Source organism: Hyperolius riggenbachi, chromosome 3 (assembly GCF_040937935.1).
Source record: "Hyperolius riggenbachi isolate aHypRig1 chromosome 3, aHypRig1.pri, whole genome shotgun sequence".
Taxonomy (NCBI): Eukaryota; Metazoa; Chordata; class Amphibia; order Anura; family Hyperoliidae; genus Hyperolius; species Hyperolius riggenbachi.
The window spans coordinates 496700645-496720923 of record NC_090648.1 but is presented as its reverse complement, the minus strand read 5'-3'; the positions used below and the strand labels follow the sequence as shown (position 1 = coordinate 496720923).

At 44.2% G+C, this 20279-nt stretch overlaps 1 protein-coding gene across 1 annotated transcript in view; it reads right to left on the bottom strand.

The window, feature by feature from the left end:
- Positions 1–6189: 6189 nt before the first annotated feature.
- RMND1 (required for meiotic nuclear division 1 homolog) overlaps positions 6190–20279 on the bottom strand; it is an 84580-nt gene continuing 70490 nt past the window's right edge. The window contains exon 13 of the transcript XR_011030101.1: positions 6190–6270. The gene's annotated coding sequence lies outside the window, so the exon portion shown is untranslated. The remainder of the gene's footprint in view (positions 6271–20279) is intronic.

The following is a 20279-nucleotide window of genomic DNA, read 5'->3' as shown; positions in this document are numbered from 1 at the left end:
GTGTGTTTAAGATTTAGCGAAATTTCATGTGATTGTGGTGATTACGATCGTAATTACAAAAAATACACAAAATTGGAATCGTAATAGAAAAATCATTATCATGGAAAATTACGCCAAAGTCATTATAACAATTGTGCAGAGAGCAGAAAGCTTTTTTTCTCAGAGCCCTTAGTTGTCAGTCTCTCAGGACAGGGCCCCCTGTCGCTTCTGGGCCCCCTGCGTCTCCATCCCTTGCAGGGTCTATTGTTATGCCCATAATTTCTCCTCCACTATGCTCTGTGGCTGGACTTCTAACCAGGGCCATTTGTAGGCATAGGCAAGATCAGACAGATGGGCTGAGGTGACAACTGTAGGAGGGGGTACCACAGGGATAATCTTAGCACTCTGTGTTCTATGGAATTCTTATAGTCAATTTCTAGTTCCATTAAGAAAGGAATGGTTGGTCTCTTTAACACCTAAATAGGCACTGCTATATTGATTTTTGCAACTCTGATTGGATTTCCAGGAAAATATTCTAGCCTATAAGGACCCAGGCTGTACATAAACAGTATAATATAATGAGTTTGGGCCATTGATATGTATATGGCCTGGTAATAATTTGTGTATCCATTACAAATTTATTTTGAGAGACATTATTTCTATGTAAACTATCAATTTATTTTTGGTGTCCACAATTGATGTAGGTTTTGATATTATGAAATTGGAGTAGGGAGACAAAAGGTACCTCGCCTGGGGTGCCAAAATGTCCAGAAACAGCCCCGCCTCTAACAATGATACATAAATAAAATGTAAGCAGGAACACTGGAGCTAACTTCTCTTTTTCTCTTTCTTACAGACGTAGGCGGGATCTCCACCAGCAGCGCAGCCAGTGAGGCCGCCGCCCCCATGACTTTGGAGAGCTTCACCCTCCATAAGTTCCTCGGCCAGGGGGGTTATGGGAAGGTAAGTAATCAGGAAGACACATTCCTAGGGATGTCTGCGTGTGTCAGACAACGGGGAGGAGTGAAGGCTCACCTTCATGGATAACAGCTTAATGCAGCAAGAGGAGGGAGACTGCAGGGATGGGGAATTTATGAAAGCATATTGTTGCAGAAGAAGCTGTCTGGCGAGCTCTTCAACAGGTCCCCTCCCTGAGATACATGCGTCAAAGGGGAGGGGGGTACATCTGACACATTTTGGGGGTACAATTCCATGCTAATGGTAATTAACCACATTATAGTATAATGTATAAATATTTGTAAAGTAATATTCTCATTGTATTTTAAAGGTAAGCAAAAACATCTATAACCAGGGCCGGTTCTAGATGAAATGGAGCCCTGGAGCAAAAGTTAATATGGGGCTTCCCTGACTCCTCCCCATGTGTAGCTGTATTGGGTGCCTTTCCCATTAGCTAGCAGCACTAGGTGACCCTGCCCTCCTCCCCCAAATACAGCAGTATTGGGAGATCTTTGTAACCCCCCCCCCCCCATGTCACCATTACCTTCTGCAGCATCTCCCACATAAGGGGAGAGACTTGGTGGCCTACAGGGGCGTGACTAGAGGGGAGCGGCCCCCACAATTGCAGGGGGCCCAACTACTAACCTTCCCTTCCTCTGATCCAGGGGACTATACTTCAGATCAGGTGTTTTGTGGCTACACTTGTTATGGGTGTGAAGACCATGATGGTCACATGTGTTTTATGACCCTTGTGAGACTGGCCCTAAGGAGAAGGGCCCCAAGGGGAGGCAAGGAAGGGGTGTGAACATTAGGGGGGTCTCAAAGTTCTGCTGGGGGGGCCCCATGACTTCTAGTTACCCACTGGAGGCCTACACAGGCTCTGGGTACCCAGGCAATTTCCCAGGTTGCCCCATTCAAGCGCCGGCCCTGCCTATTCTAGAGGGCACTAAAAGAGTTGAAAATGTCTGACATAGATGGGTCTATGTAGCTAGATAAATGTAACACATACTGACTTACGCCAATGCTGTCTATCTGTAAAGAAATGATCAGCATAGACAGATGTCCATGGATTCTGACAAATAATCTAACATCCTATTCATTCTTGCAGGTTTTTCTGGCATCTCACCCGGCCAGTGAGGAGCAGCTGGTGCTAAAGGTGGTGAAGAAGAGGGCTATATACGACTCTCCACTTGTGGAACGACAAGTACTGGAGATGGTGGGGACGAGCCCTCTGTTTACTCATGGCTTTGGGGCCTTCCAGACCAAGGTAAGTATTTCCTCCCCTTCTGTGGTCACCAAGGAACAGAAAGGTGGAAAAAATCTTGACTATTATTCTGTAGTTGTGAATATCCCAGCAAACTGTATCATAACTTCTATCTTTCTGTCTTCTGAACAGCATGACGTCTTCTACGCCATGGAATATCTGAGCGGAGGGACCCTGAGACAGCTAATAGCGAATCATGCACCATTTCAGGTCGATGTCACCAGGTAAGATCAGCAATACCATAATTATCTGGTAGGGAAAGGGTGGGGGTATTATGCCAGATAAAGCACACCTACACTTACTGCCAATAACCCATCAGAGTGAGTTAGGGTTAGAGTTAGAGCACTCACTGAAAACATATCAAATATTTCCATAAAAATAAATCAGTGCATTAACTAGTTATCGCACCACGGGCGGTATATCTACGCCCTGCAGGACTTCATCTGAAATCCCAGGGATGTAGATATTAGTCTATTACCGCTATCGTCGCTATGCGTGCTCCCGGTCACTTCCATGCACGGTTCTCGTCGCCACCCGTTAGTGCACGGATCAGTGAAGGGGAACACAGTTCCCATTAATTGATCTAAGTGCCTGAGACCAATGAATACCAGCATCAATGAGATGCTGTGCTCATCGACAACAGTGAAAGTATATCATACACGCGTTGCTTCCTGTAACAAGTGTATGCAGTAAAAAGTAAATAATCGGAATAAAGTGAAGGGGACAGCTAGTGTCCAAAAAGTAAAATTACACCTACAAACTTCCCAATAAAAAAATACATATAATATCCCATTAATTAACCCCTTAACTTCCCTTCCATAGTTACCAAAATAAAACACTTAAAAAAAGTGAATTTTTACCATTTTTTTTGTATGATTACTGTTAAAGTGCATTTAGAATAAAATAATTCTTAGCATAATGTACCACCCAAAGAAAGCCTAACTGGTGGTGACAAAATCAAGGTATTCGATCGTTTTATTGTGATAAGTAGTAATAAAGTTATTGGCGAATGAATGGGAGGAGCGAGGGAAGGTGAAAATTGCTCTAGTCCATAAGAGAAAAAACCCTCCGTGGTTAACTAATTAAAACAAAACAACAATTTTTATTGAAGAAAGTATGTATTCCTTAGTATACTTGCCACAGAGTTTCAGGGCAGCACGGTGGCATAATGGTTAGCACTAGCGCCTTGCAGCGCTGGGTCCCCAGTTCAAATCCTGGCCAGGGCATTATCTCCATGAAGTTTGTATTTTCTCCCTGTGTCTGTGTGGGTTTCCTCCGGGCACTCCGGTTTCCTCCCACATCCCAGAAACATATAGATAAGTTAATTGGCTTAAAGTGAACCTCCAGGCTAAAAATCTGCTGTGTTTCATATTTATGGCACTATCTAGTGGTGTCTTGAGACACAGCTGTATCATCCTTGGGGCACATCTGGCTATGGGGAGGAAGGGTGACTTGTACTGGGGGCACATCTGGCTACACTGGAGGGAGCTATACTGGGGAGGTGGCTTATACATGAGTCAGCCACTTTTTCCTGATTTCTGATGAGAAAAGTGGGTACGTCGGTTTATACACAGGTAGGCTTATATGCAATTATATACAGTAATAATAATATATCATGCATATAGTAATAGGTGAATACTTTTGCATTAACAAATCTTTCTCTTTTCCCCCCTCAGATTCCTCATTGCTGAACTCCTATGCGGGCTGGAGCATCTACACAGCAAGGGGATCATCCATAGAGACATGAAGCCAGCAAACGTCCTTCTGGACCACAACGGCCACGCGAAGATCGCAGATTTTGGCCTTTCAAAAACCGGCATGTTTGGCAACAGAACAACCAAAAGATTTGTCGGCACCGTGGCTTACATGGCTCCGGAGATCTTACGCTACCAGAAATACAACCACATGGTAGACTATTTTGCCCTGGGCGTCATAGCCTATGAAATGGAGACGGGCAGAGACCCATTCCAACTGGCTGAAAAATTTAGGGATGTCAAACGGGCCATTTGTTACCAGGACCCAGTTTTTCCAGAGGACACAAATGAAGATCTCCGTGACTTGATCAATCGTCTGCTTTGCAAAGACCAAGCAGAACGTCAAAGACAAGTCTCCAATCTACGGGAACACCCGTTCTTTAGAGACATCGACTGGGAAGAAATGTCCGCTGGGAGGTCATCCCCACCACCTGCCCTGCGGATTCCCCCACCAATACCATTAACAGAGAAGCTGATTCCATATCATGTGATTACGCCCGCCTGTCACCGCAGCCCTATAACACTGTGGAGACAGAGGCTGTTTCGTCACTTCAACTACGTCAGTGACAGATGGAAAGCCATGTGTAATCGGAAGTAAATCTTTCTTCCTCTGGATCAGCTTGTATATATGTATATATGTATAGTTTAATAAAGTTTCTATACATTAATCTTGTTTTGTGAATTTCCTGTCTATCCTTCATCCTGCTGCTTCCTCCAGCAACACATAAAGGTCCGTTCTAGCTGAGGCGCTTTCAGCCTGCGTTTTGCCCTTTGCTGATTGCGGTAATAGGGATGGTCGGAAATGCCCATTTCCGATTCCGCAGAAATTCCGATTTCCGCAAATGCCAATTTCATATTATTCGATTTCCGTGGAGTATTTTATTAGTCATTTTTGCACCATAAATTGCAAAAAAAAAAGAAAGAATCGGGAAAATGAAAAAAACAGTCTTGTGATTGGTCTGAAATTACTGTGATGATTTTTGCAGAATTTTTTTTTTTGTTTGTTGATTGGTCCAATGCTTCCGAGCTCTGTGATTGGACTAAAATTACCAAGTTGCAGTAAATCGGATGTCTGCAGAATTCCGTTTTATGTTTTTTGAATTCCAAACGGAAATGCCAATTTCTGATCGGAAATTGCAGTTCTGCGGAATCTGAATGAGCATCCCTATCAGTAATCCTACAGGATTCCTCGCACCGCGGCGATAGCGATTTCTGGCGTTCGCATTCGTGCTGCATGCAGCATTTTCCAAGGGATTGTGTTGCAATTCTCATTCAATGGATTAAGAAACGCAATTGCCGCAAAATCGCAAAACATCATTATGCAACATCGCGATTGCAATGGCCACGAGGCCAAAGAAGATGGCCACTAGTGATGGTCAATATGACGCAAAGACTTTCCAGCTGGACCATTGATATGCGATTGCGATGTTCATTCCAAAGTGTATGCAGCTTGGAATGGGGACAATCAAAATTAACAGGAAGTGCATTTGATTGGCCTATTTCCATGGTACAGTTTGCATGAAGTCATCAGCATACAATTAAAAAAAAACTGCATGACAATTACTATCTTCACTTATAAGTAAATGAGTACAGGCTTGTGGTCTAGGGACATGTCAAACAAAGGAGGTAATTTTGGTGCCCGCCGGCAACTGTGCTGCGCTAGATTTGGGTACCGCCGTAGGCCATAATTTTAATGTAAGAAGTTTATTTTGTAAAAGCACAATGGTACAGGTTATATAGCAGACACTACTGATACATCAGTATACACAAGACAAAAAAATGCATCACGGCATACAGAAAGGAAACACAGGTATGCAGTGATTGGTATTACAAATGTGCAGCTGTCACACACACAGGTACTATGAACAGGTGCAGTGACTTGTATATAACACTGCATGCTTCTGTCACGCAGCTGCAGTAAACATGAACAGGTATGCTGTGATTGGTATTACAAATGTGCAGCTGTCACACACACAGGTACCGTGAACAGGTGCAGTGACTTGTATATAACACTGCATGCTTCTGTCATGCAGCTGCAGTAAACATGAACAGGTATGCTGTGATTGGTATTACAAATGTGCAGCTGTTACACATACAGGTACCGTGAACATGTGCAGTGACTGGTATATAACACTGCGTGCTTCTGTCACACAGGTGTAGTAAACATGAACAGGTATGCAGTGATTGGTATTACAAACGTGCAGCTGCCTGTCACACACATGCAGTGAAAAGGTAGGCACTGAATGTACTGGGCCTGGCAGTGGCACAGTAGGAATTAGCAAGGGGCCAAGGGCCAGCTGCGACTGACTGACAGGGCTGTAAAAAAAAAAAATAGATTACAAGAACAACATTAGCTCTCAAAAGAACTGTTGAGGGGTGCTTTATAGCAATATGTATCAGCAAGGAGCAAGCTAACAAGTCTAACAAGAGCCTAACTAAGCTTTCCCTAATATCTCTGCAGCAACCTCTCCCTTCTCTAATTACTGCAGCCACACGAGTGAGGGAAATGGCCGACACTGCCTGCCTTTTATAAGGGGGGGAGGCTCCAGGAGGTAGTGTAGCCTGATTGGCTAGCCTGTGTCTGCTGACTGTGATGTAGAGGGTCAAAGTTGAGCCTAATGATGTAGTATAGGGGGCGGGTCAAACTCGCATATAGTTCGCAGTTCACCAGGAATGCGAACCACTGAAGTTCGCGCAAATTGGTTCCCACCCTGATCCACATTTAAACTTTGTGGATCCTTATACCTAAAAAGTAAACCTAAACTTGTGAAGCACGTCCAGGACTCAAACGTCCCAGAAGCACCCGGGAGAAAATATGGCCCTCTGTGGCTTTTGTTCCACATATTTTCCCCCGGGTGATTCTGGGACGTTTGAGTCCTGGATGTGCTTGCACATGTGCTATTAGTGCAACTGCACTTTGATATTGTCTGCGTAACGTTATTGGTTATCAGGTTCTACATAAGGGCGGGAGCCGTTGGAACATCTTCAACGTTTGAAATTTCCGCTGTTTTGCTCTGTCTCCTAGGGTGACTGCTGTTTTGGCTGTTCCTGAGGGTACAGAGGAGGAACAGCCAAAACAGCAGTCACCCTAGGAGACAGAGCAAAATAGCGGAAATTTCAAATGTTGAAGATCTTCCAACGGCTCCCGCCCTTATGTAGAACCTGATAACCAATAACATGTTACGCAGACAATATCAAAGTGCAGTTGCACTAATAGTACAGGTAACCAGATAATAACGTTGTACAAACAAAAGTGAAAAACTTATATGTAAGAGAATCTGCCAGGAACTGAGTTTGGCCCCAAACCAGATATGCTGAGATGGAAATACCATAGCAAAGTATGACAAAGCAAAGTATAGAAAAAGTGAGGAGAAAGGAGAGTGGGAGGGGATGAGGGGTGTTAAAATGGAGGTTAACCACCTTTCCACCACTACAGTCCTCTGTGACTTCACCGAAGCCATGAGGACGTAGATATACGTCTTGTAGCTGAAGCAGCGCTGTGCAGGATTGGGCTTGGTCCTGTGAACACCTCTGGCACTATCTGAGGCAGCACTAATTTAAACTGAACCAATAAGTTTGAATTTTACCATTAAAAATACTTTTATTTTCTCAGTTCATGGTGAAAAATACACAAAGTAGCATTATTTCAGAATCAAATATCTTCACCATAAATTGTGACAGGAACATGATCTAAGTTTTGTGATAAAGGGTAGAAATAGCCTAACAAAATTTGTGGTTTTATCTACAGTAGTGCTTTTTATTTTTAAACTGCAATTGGTAAAACTGAGAAATAATGTGTTGTCTATGCTGTGAAGATACGAGATGTGCAGCACCTGAAACTACGGATACTGGAAGCCTGTTCTAGCATTTCTCCTGCGGTGTTGCTATCAGTGTGTGAAGAGTGGGAGAAGAGGGTGGCATTGACAATCCAACACAATGGGCAGCACATTGAACACATTGTATAAGTGGTCAGAAACTTGTAAATAACTCATGAAAGAAAAAATTTATGTTAAAACCAAGCACACCATTGTTTTTCTTGTGAAATTCCCAATAACTTTAATGTGTCACATGACCCTCTTCCTATTGAAAAACAAAAGTTGGATTCAAAATGGCCGCCATAGTCATCACCCATCTTGAAAAGTTTCCCCCCTCACATATACTAATGTGCCACAAACAGGAAGTTAATATCCCCAACTATTCCCATTTTATTAAAATAATATTGTCACCATAAAAATCAAATTTTAACAGCAACTGGCCTGAGTGTATTAAGTGATAAAGATGCTAATCCTGCATTCAAAACTTTTTTTGCCGTTATGGTTTGTAGTTATCACATACTTTAGGAGCACTGGCCCTAGTGCCAAACAGTGCCAAAAAGTTGAATGCTGGGAGTTCTTTTGAATGCTGGGAGTTCTTTTTATATATAATATATTCCTCCACTTCCATTTATTTCCCTGCATAGCTGATCACTTGTGTTTACAAGCAAGGCTGAGGTAACTCAGTGATTGGATGTATAAATTAAAAAAAAAGACTTTGGGAGGAGGGCAGCTAATGCATACACAGTGAGCAAGAGAAGGGAGGGGGGAAATAAGAGTCAGGGAGGATATGATGTCAGCATTAGCTTGGCAAGATGGCCACTGCCTAGAATAGGATTTTCTGATTTTTCCTTTGTAAAATTCACAGGAATCATTACGTGGCTAGCACAATACATCTGTTATGTAAGTAGAAGTAGTATTTATCTACTTATATATGTGTTGCTTGTTCTTTAAGGTGTATCCATATAAATGGCCCACCCTGTATATTTAATTTAGGTGTCATAAGTAGTGATAAAGTTATTGCTGATTAAAAAGGGACATAGCTTAATTGTAAAAACTGCTCTGGTCCATAAGGGGGAAACAAGGTATGGATGCAAAGTGGTTAATGAAGCTTAATGACAAGAGGATGTGCCCCCAACACCTCGGGGTATAGGCAAGAGATAGAAAAGTACGATGATATAGGAGGTGGACAGAAGGGTAAAGAAGCGGCCGTGAGGTTTAGAATAAGTGCATGTTTTTGCATTAGTAAAAGGCATTGTGAGTATATACAACCTGCACACGCCATTGAAATTCTAATTATATCAAACAAATATGCCAGAGATCAGACTGGAAAGCGGGGACATGACAGCGGATCCTACTCTGATTCTTGCGCAATTCCAAAAATACTACACGGACTTATATAGATCAAAATTCGCTGGAGAGGATGTCCAAATTCATAGTCTCCTATCTCGGATACAGCTTCCATCGCTAGATGCTGATATATCCCAAACATTAGACATAGATATTACGGAAGATGAGGTTATAGATGCAATTACATCATTTCCACCACAGAAATCACCAGGTCCCGACGGGATTCCTATTGAATTCCATAAGCGCTACATCAGATTGCTGGCCCCTCACCTAACGAAGCTTTACAACTATAGCCTGTCTGGAAATGGCCTACCTGAAACCTTTTTCCGAGCGCATGTAGTCCTTATTCCTAAACCGGACAAAGACCCGCTAGATTGCGGCTCATATCGCCCGATCTCCCTCCTAAATAACGATCAAAAGATACTTACCAAAATATTATCCACTAGAGTAAATAAGATTATAACCGATGTCATTAACCCAGGTCAAACTGGTTTCATGCCCCAAAAGACAACAGACATAAACCTAAGGCGCATTTATTCCCACATCCAAATGTCCTCTGATATAACTAGTCCTAGAGCATTAGCCTTCCTAGATATACAAAAGGCTTTCGACTCGGTAGAGTGGAGATATCTTTGGATTACCCTAGCTAAATTTGGCTTCGGCCCCAAATTTATCTCCTGGCTCAAACTATTATATAATAATCCCACCTCTAATATCCGAATTGGGCAATCAGTATCTGAGAACATACGCCTTCAGAGGGGCACAAGACAGGGGTGCCCCCTCTCCCCAGCTCTCTTTGCATTAGCAATAGAACCTATAGCTGCAGCAATACGCCAGAACCCACAAATCATAGGTTTTTGTGCAAGGGGGCTGAAAGAGAGGGTATCCCTGTATGCCGATGACATGGTACTTTATCTGAGCGATCCTAATAACTCTATTAAAGGTGCACTGGATATATTTAATGAATACTCTCCTCTGACGGGTTTATATGTCAACTGGTCTAAATACAAACTACTACCCATAAATCAACCTAACACAATCCAAACTCCACTGGAACCAGTCAGTAAGGTCAAATACTTAGGTATTTGGATCTCACACGACTCAAGGGATTTTTACCATAATAACCTTATTCCCTTAATTAAACATACCAAACATAAATTGGCAGGTTGGAAATGCCTTCCATTATCATTAATAGGCAGGATTAATCTTGTTAAAATGAAGCTTCTACCTAAATATACCTACATTTTCAGGAATTCTCCCATCTGGATTCAAAAACACTTCTTTTGCGCAAATAAACTCCTTATTAACCAGCTATATATGGAATAATAAAACGCCACGTATTAGCCTTAGGAAGCTCCAGAGGCCATGGAGGGAGGGCGGACTGGCCTTCCCCAATTTCTATAAATACTTCATAGCAAGCCAACTGGTCACTGCCCATTGGTGGCTAGTTCAAGATCAGTCCAATCCCTCCATGGTCTTAGACCTAAAAGACAATTTCTCCTTACCAAATACCTTCTTTTTTAGATATATCCAAATAAGACACGCATTCCAGGCTCAATTCCCCGGAGGAGCAATAAGTTTACAAACTTCAGAATTAGAGGATATTACTAGAAAAGAAAATTTACAAAAAGCTCTCTCCACTCTCTATTAACACATAATTCTCCTTACAGAACCTCATTCATCTGTATATAAGCAACCGTGGTCTACCCTAATCCCTACAATGGATGATGAAGACTGGGAGAATGCCCTTATAAAGCCTTTTGAATATTTAATCGCTACCAAAGATAAACTTATCCAATTTAAAATTATACACAGAGCATACATGACTCCAAAAAAATTGGCAAAGTTCAATCCTGCTGACTCCAGTAAATGTTGGAGATGCGGAGAAGTACTGGCAAACTTTGATCATATTTTTTGGTTATACCCCAAGATAAACAGACAATGGGAAGAGGTATGTAATTACATTACTTAAATTGTTAAAATTAGAACCCCCCCGGTACCTCTTCACTGCTTACTCGGCGAAGTGACGGATTTGGGCCCCACTAGAGCACACAGATCTCTAATAGGTTTACTATTATTCTATTACAGGAAATGTATATTATTGCACTGGAACCAAACAGACCCCCCCAACAATTGCCTTCTGGAAAACGATTATTAACTCCTCCCTGCACCTTTATAAGGCAGCATACCTAGTCACAGGTTGTCCAACCAAGTTCCAAAAGATTTGGGGTGCATGGACAAAAAACCGAGGCACAGTATCCACGATATAACCCACGATTACATTAATTCTGAATCCTAAGATAAAATATAGGAAAAGAGGATTTCTTTAGCGAAGGATGCGCTAATGTGTAACTATATCACTATATTATGAACTCTTATGCTAATTACTAAAGTACATAATAATGGAAAATTGCTAATACTAAGAGAATACATGTTTTGGTTACAAGAGGAATATGACTATACTCTATATGGGAATCTGTTTTTAATATTGCTTATAATGCAAGGAGGATAGGAGGCATGTCAATCCTGTAATATAATTCCTAGGTAGCTTGGATGTGATGGATATACTTTCTGATATATTATCTTAACCCTCTGGGGGCTAATCCCGAGCTGAGCTCGGGGTAAGCCGCCACAGAGGATTTCTCAGGCCCTGGTGGGCCGATTTGCATAATTTTTTTTTGTTGCACGCAGCTAGCACTTTGCTAGCTGCGTGTATATACCGATCGTCGCCGCTCCGCGCTGATTCGCCGCTACCCGCCGTGCCGCGCCGCTCCCCCCCCAAGACCCCGTGCGCAGCCTGGCCAATCAGTGCCAGGCAGCGCTGAGGGGTGGATCGAGACTCCCTCTGACGTCACGACGTCGTTGACGTCATCCCGATCGTCGCCATGGCGACGGGGGAAGCCAAACAGGAAATCCCGTTCTGAACGGGATTTCCTGATTGCTTTGATTGCCGGAGGCGATCAGAGGGGGTGCGGGGATGCCGCTGCACAGCGGCTATCATGTAGCGAGCCCTGGGCTCGCTACATGATTTAAAAATAAAAAAAATAAAAAATAGTGCTGCGCCACCTCCTGGGCGAAATAATTGAAACCCCCAGGAGGTTAAGAGTGCAGTCAGATATTGTGAGCCTTTTCTTCAGTTCTATTAATTGTTATAACCCCCAAATGTTCATGGGGGTTACCGTCTTAAATATATGTACTATTTGTTTCTTTAAAACTTAAATAAAAAGAAACTTTAAAAAAAAAAAAGATATTCTAATTATATCAAATACAACAACTCGAGCAGTTGCCACCAAACAGAAGTTCCCCAATAGGTACAACACAGTTGTAAAGAATTTACAAACATAGATGGATCTCAGAACATATCAGTAGCATTGAATATCATTGGCATCTGCGAACAAATGTGGGGCAAAATTGCTACAGCAAAATCACACACCTAGGTCGCACCAGAAGTCTATTGCACTTCAGAGCAACACGGGGGATGATGCCACTCATTAGGTAGTCAGTTTTCAGCATCAGTGGGGCTGAGAGCCATCCAGGCAGATGTTCAGCCCCTAGGGAATGCTTTTTACAGCACTGGACAAGTTCGATGGCCTCCAAGTGGGGTTTAGCACTTCATATCCAAGGAGAGAGGGAGGAGGAATAAGGGGATACCCAGTGAAGAGGTCCCTGGGTGCTGCTAAGGGAGGGTGGGGTAAGAGATACACAATCCTACGCTCCTGCACCTCTTCATCTTAGCTCCATTCTTGCTGCCAGGTGGGGGCGGAGCTTCCGTTGGGAGGTGGGGCTTATCGCAGCCATGGGTGGGGCTTCTTCTGAAGGCTCCCCTGTCTCTGTGTCCTCTCTCCTGTCTCTCTGTGTCCCCCTCCAGTTCTCTGTGGACAGTTCTGTCGCAGGGTGGGGGGCAGAGCCAGGGCAGGCAGAGTACGTAGAGCCACCAAAGTTGGATAGAGGGGTGGAGCCACGGCAGGCAACATGAAGAAGAAGGAGCAACATTCCCGTCACACTTCCTCTATCTTTTTCCTAGCAGGATCTGCAAGCTCTTGTCGGCCAGACCAATGCAGTAAGGGCAGGTGGAGAAATAGTCCGTATTCATCTGCCACCTCACTGCAATAAGGAAGGGGGGCTGCCAGAGGGGCGCTGAAGGTCCCGGAGACTAAAAAAAATTAAACTAAAGCACGGATTTACGGGCCCCCTTGTGGCAACCTTGTGCCAAGGGCCCCATATCCTTGCTATGGTTGCTATAGTGATTCCTACGCCACTGTCTGCTCTACTGCACAGGCTCTGGAGCATTAATATTACAGGCGCTGCTCTGCCTGTGCCACAGCCAACATCCTTGTCAGCTGTGGTTTTGGGGGGGCTAGTGCTGGAAGCAAGGGGCAGAGGAGGAACCGAGAAGCCTCATGAGGATCAAGAGTACAGTGGCTTGCAAAAGTACACCCCATTTTGCAGTTATTGATTTGTAAAAAATGTTTGGAATCATGTATGATTTTCGTTCCGTTTCTCACATGTACACCACTTTGTATTGGTCTTTCATGTGGAATTCCAATAAAATTGATTCATGTTTGTGGCAGTAATGAGACAAAATGTGGAAACTTCAAGGCGGTCGAATACTTTTGCAAGCCACTGTATATACAGGAATAATAATATATTATGCATATAGTAAAAGGTGATTACTTTAGCATTAAGAAAACTTCTATTTCCCCCTCAGATTCCTCATTGTCGAGCTCCTATGTGGCCTGGAGCATCTACACAGCACGGGAATCATCCACAGACCTGAATCCAGCAATTGTCCTTCGGGAACACAATGGCCACGCGAACATCACCAATTTTGGCTTGCAAAAACTGGCATGTTTGGCAACAGAACAGCAAAAATTTGTTGACACGGTGGCTTACATGGCCCCCAAGATTTTCCTCCGGCAGAGATACAACTGCATGGTGGACTATTTTGCCCTGGGCATCATAGCCTATGAAATGGAGATGGGTGAATACCCATTCAAACTGGCCGAAAAAACTGAAGGACGTGAAATGGGCCATTTGTGTCCAGAATCAGTTTTTTTTCAGGACACACATGCCGATCTCCGTGATCTGATCAATCGTCTGCTGCGCAAAGACCAAGCAGAATGCCAGAGTCAGGTCTCCAATTTCAACCGACCACTGTAAAAGCAGTGTAGATCCAGGGATTTCATATGATTGTCTTCCTCTGGATCAGCTTGTATATATGAGATTGTAGACTAGTGTTAATACATTATTAAAGTTCCCAAACATCAATCTTGTTTTGTGGATTTTCTATCTATCCTTCATCAATACATAAAGGTCCCATTCTAGCTTAGGCGCTTTGACAACTGTGGTTTTGAGCGAGCCAGTGCCAGAAGCTAGAGGCAAAGGAGGACGCGGGAAGCCTCATGAGGATCCACAGTATATACAGGAATAATAATATATCATGCATATAGTAATAGACAATTACTTTAGCATTAAGAATCATTCTATTTCCCCCTCAGATTCCTCATTGCCGAGCTCCTGTGTGGCCTGGAGCATCTACACAGCAAGGGAATCATCCACCGAGACCTGAAGCCAGCAAACGTCCTTCCAGACCACAATGGCCATGCAAACATCACTGATTTTGGCCTTGCAAAAACGGCGTGTTTGGCAACAGAACAGCCAAAAGTTTGTTGCCGCCAAGTCTTACATGGCTCCAGAGATTTTCTTCCGTCAGAGATACAACCGCATGGTGGACTATTTTGCCCTGGGAATCACAGCCTATGAATTATAGACTGGCGAATACCTATTCAAACTGGCCGAAAAACTAAAGGATGTGAAACGGGCCATTTGTGTCCAGAATCTGTTTTTTTCACAGGACACAAATGCCGGTCTATACAACATGATCAATCGTCTGCTGCGTAAAGACCAAGCAGAACACTAGAGTCAGGTCAAGAGCTATCCGCTGGGAGGTCATCCCCACCACCTGCCCTGTGGATTCTCCCACCGATACTATCATCAGAGATGCTGATTCTGCAACATGTTATTATGCTCGCCTGTCACCGCAGCCGTATAACACTGTGGAGACAGAGGCTGTTTCATCACTTCAGCTACGTCAGTGGCAATGGAGAGCCGTGCTTAATTGGAAGTAAAACTAGACCAACGTCACCATCAACCGACCACTGTAAAAGCAGTGTAGATCCAGGGATTTCATCTGATTGCCTTCCTCTGGATCAGTTTGTATATATGAGACTGTAGACTAGTGTACATGATTTAAGTTCCAAAACATCAATTTTGTTTTGTAGGTCTCCTTTATATCCTTCATCCTTCATCTTGCTTCCTCCAGCAACACATAAAGGTCCCATTCTAGCTGAGGTGCTTTGTTGACTATGGTTTTGGGGGAGCCAGTGCTGGAAGTAAGGGGAGAAGGAGGACGCGGGAAGGATTCTTCTATTTCTCCCTCAGAGTTGTCATTGCAGAGTTCCTGTGTGGCCTGGAGCATCTACACAGCAAGTGAATCATCCACAGAGACCTGAAGCCAGCAAACGTCCTTCTGGACCACAACGGCCATGCAAACTTAACTGATTTTGGCCTTGCAAAAACTGGCATGTTTGGCAACAGTACAACCAAAAATTTGTCGGCACTGTGGCTTACATGGCTCCCGAGATATTTCTCTACCAAGATACAAACGCATGGTAGACTATGAAAAGGAGACGGGCGAATACCCATTCAAATTGGCTGAAAAACTGAAGGTTGTGAATCCGCCCAGAGTCCTTTTTTTCACAGGACAAAAATGCCGATTTATACAATATGATCAATCGTCTGCTCCGCAAAGACCAAGCAGAACATTAGAGTTAGGTCTTTGATTTGCAAGAACATCCGTTCTTTAGAGAGGTCAACTGGAAAGAGATGTCCGCTGGGAGATTATCCTCACCACCCACCCTGCGGATTCCCTCACCAATACCATCATTAGAGAGGCTGATTCCGTATTATGTGATTAGGCCCGCCTGTCATCGCAGCCGTATTACACTGTGGAGACAGAGGCTGTTTTGTCACTTTAGCTACGTCAGTGACAGATGGAGAGCCCTGTTTATTCAGGAGTTAAACTAGACCAACGTCACCATCAATCGACCACTGTAAAAGCAGTGTAGATCCAGGGATTTCATCTGATTGCCTTCCTCTGGATCAGCTTGTATATATGAGATTGTAGACTAGGGTTTATAAATGAATAAAGTTCCCAAACATCAATCTTGTTTCGTGGATTTCCTACCTATCCTTCATCTTCTTGCTTCCTCCAAAACATAAAAGTCCCATTCTAGCTGAGGCGCTTTCAGCCCGCGTTTTGCCCTTTGCTGATTGTGGGCTGAATGGGCTCAGACGTAAATAGCCAAAACCTATCGGGTCCACTCTACTGCACAGGCTCTGCCTGCGCCACAGCCAACATCCTCGTCGGCTATGGTTTTGAGGGAGCCAGTGCTGGAAGCATTAGGATCCAGAGTTTATACAGTAATAATAATATATTATGCATCCCCCTCAGATTCCTCATTGCCGAGCTCCTGTGTGGCCTTGTGCAACTACACAGCAAGGGAATCATCCATAGAGACATGAAGCCAGCAAACGTCCTTCTGGACCACAACGGCCACGCAAAGATCACCGATTTTGGCCTTGCAAAAACTGGCATGTTTGGCAACAGAACAGTTAAAAATTTGTCGGCACCATGGCTCCCAAGATTTTCCTCCATCAGAGATACAACCGCATGGTGAACTATTTTGCCCTGCACATCAAAGCCTATGAAATGGAGACTGGTGAATACCGATTCAAACTGGACGAAAAATTTAAGGATGTGCAATGGGTCATTTGTGCCCAGAATCCGTTTTTTCAAGCGGACACAAATGCCGATATTCGTGATCTGATCAATCGTCTGCTGCGCAAAGGCCAATCAGAGCGCTGGAGTCAGGTCTCCAATTTGCGAGAACATCCGTTCTTTAGAGAAGTCAACTGGGAAGACATGTCCGCTGGGAGGTCATCCCCACCACCTGCCCTGCGGATTCCTCCACTGATACCATCAATAGAGAAGCTGATTCTGTATCATGTTATTATGCCCAAATGTCAACGCTGCCCTATAACACTGCGGAGACAGAGGCCATTTCATCACTTTAACTACATCAGTGACAGATGGAGAGACGTGTTTAACCTGAAGTGAATCTAGACCAACCGACCACTGTAAAAGCAGTGTAGATCCAGGGATTTCATCTGCTTGCCTTCCTCTGGATCAGCGTGTGTAGATAAGATTGTAGACTAGTGTTAATAAATTCTTAAAGTTCCCAAACATCAATCTTGTTTTGTGGATTCCCCATCTATCCTTCATCTTCTTGCTTCGTCCAACAACACATAAAGGTCCCATTTTAGCTGAGGCGCTTTGTCGACTGTGGTTTTGGGGGAGCCAGTACTGGAAGAAGGGGCAAAGAAGGACGGGGGAAGCCTCATTAGGATCCACAGTATATACAGGAGTAATAATATATCATGCATATAGTAATAGACAATTACTTTAGCATTAAGAAATATTCTATTTCCCCCCCTTTGCTGCACAAAGACCAAGCAGAACGCCAGTCAGGTCTCCAATTTGCGAGAACATCTGTACTTTAGAGACGTCAACTGGGAAGAGATGTCCGCTGGGAGGTCATCCCCACCACCAGCCCTGCGGATTCCACCACCGATACCATCATCAGAGAGGCTGATTCCGTATCGTGTTATTACGCCCGCCTGTCACCGCAGCCGTATAACACTGTGGGGACAGAGGGTGTTTCATCACTTTAACTACGTCAGTGACAGATGGAGAGCTGTTTTTAATCTGAAGTAATTCTAGACCAACCGACCACTGTAAAAGCAGTGTAGATCCAGGGATTTCCTCTGCTTGCTGTCCTCTGGATCAGCTTGTATATATGAGATTGTAGACTAGTGTTAATAAATTATTAACCACTTCAGTGCCAGGGGGGGGTTGCCTGATCGGTGCTGCGTGGGCTCTCCAGCCCGCAGCACCGATCAGCTGGCAGCCAGGGCGATCAGACTTCCCCCCTTTTTTCCCCACTAGGGGGATGTCCTGCTGGGGGGGTCTGATCGCCGCCGGCTGCATGCGCTTGCGGGGGGGGGGGGGGCTCTTCAAAGCCCCCCTCCGCAGCGCTCCCTGGCCTCCTTCCCCTTCCCTCCCTCTCCCTCCCTCTGTGAGCGGCGCAGGACGGAACTCCGTCCTGCGCCGGATAGGATAGGCTTCAGCCTATCAGGTGCCGGCGGTCCCCGGCCAATCAGAGGCCGGGGATCGCCGATCTCTGCCACGGCGCTGCTGCGCAGCAGCGCCGTTTACATGTAAACACCGGGGAAGATCTTCCCCGTGTGTTTACATTTACCCTGCGAGCTGCGATCGGCGGCTCGCAGTGTGTTCACGGAGACACGCTCCGTGAACTGACATGGAACGGCCGCTCATACGAGCGGCCGTTTCCATGGCATCCACTTCAGGATTCAGGGGCGTAGTTAAGCGTACGCCGAATCCTGAAGTGGTTAAAGTTCCCAAACATCAATCTGGTTTTGTGGGTTTCCCATCTATCCTTCATCCTCTTGCTTCGTCCAGCAACACATAAAGGTCCCATTTTAGCTGAGGCGCTTTGTCGACTGTGGTTTTGGGGGAGCCAGTGCCGGAAGCTAGGTGCAAAGAAAGACGCGGGAAGCCTCATTAGGATCCACAGTATGTACAAGAGTAATAATATATCATGCATATAATAGACATTTACTTTAGCATTAAAGGGGAACTTCAGCCTAAACAAACATACTGTTATTAAGTTACATTAGTTATGTTAATTAGAATAATATAGAGGTAATATAATTTTTTACCCACCCTGTTTTAAAAGAACAGGCAAATGTTTGTGATTCATGGGGCTGCCATCTTTGCCATGGGGGCAGCCATCTTTTTGGTTGAAAGGAGGTGACAGGGAGCATAAGACACAGTTCCAACTGTCCTGTGTCCTGATAACTGCTCCCAGCTGCACGGCTTCAAATGTCAAATTCAAATTGTAAAAAAAAAAAAATTGCACCAAAACAGCAGAACGAGAACAACAACATCAGAAATCCCATCATGCTTTGCACATGAAACTGTTAAAGAAACACCAGGCCTTTTTAGTGCTGCTGAGTCGATTTTTAGTCTGGAGGTTCACTTTAAGAATCATTCTATTTCCCCCTCAGATTCCTCATTGCTGAGCTCCTATGCGGGCTGGAGCATCTACACAGCAAGGAGATCAACCACAGAGACATGAAGCCAGCAAACGTCCTTCTGGATTCTGCATTCTTTGATTGGTCCAAAGCTTCCGAGCTCTGTGATTGGGCTAAAATCACCGAGTTGAGGTAAATTGTATTTCTGCAGAATTCCGATTTACGTTTTCTGAATTCCAATCGGAAATGCCAATTTCGGATCAGAGATTTCAATTCTGCAAAATCTGAATGAGCATCCGTATTAGTAATACTACGAGATTCCTCGCACCGCGGCGATATCGATTTCTGGCGATCGCATTGCAGAATTTTCACTGTGACTGTGTTGCAATTCTCATTCAATGGAATGAGAATCGGAAAACGTAATTGCCGCAAATCTGCCAACCATCATTATGCAACATCGCGATCGCAATGGCCACGGGGCCAAAGAAGATGGCCACTAGTGATGGTCAATATGACGCAAAGACTTCCCAGCTGGACCATTGATAATCAATGCGATGTTCATTCCAAAGTGTATGCAGCTTGGAATGAGGACAATCAAAATCGACAGGAAGTGCATTTGATTGGCCCAATTCCATGGTACAGTTTGCATGAAATTAGCATTAAGTTCTAAAAAAAAAAAAAAAAACATTACAATTCCCATCTTTACGTATAAGTAATTGTGTACAGGCTTGTGGTCTAGGGACATGTCAAGCAAAGAAGGTAATTTCGGTGCCCGCTCGGCAACCGTGCTGCTCCGGATTTGGGTATCGCCATAGGCCGTAATTTTAATTATGATTTTAATTTTGGCTATATCGACGCTGTGCAACTTGGGCACAAGCAATAACCGGAGAACTAATTACAATAAAACCCCAATAATTCCCCTCTGGGGGGTCCTTGTCCCAGGAGAGGGAAGCCTCTGGATCCTAATGAGGCTTTCCCTGTCCTCCT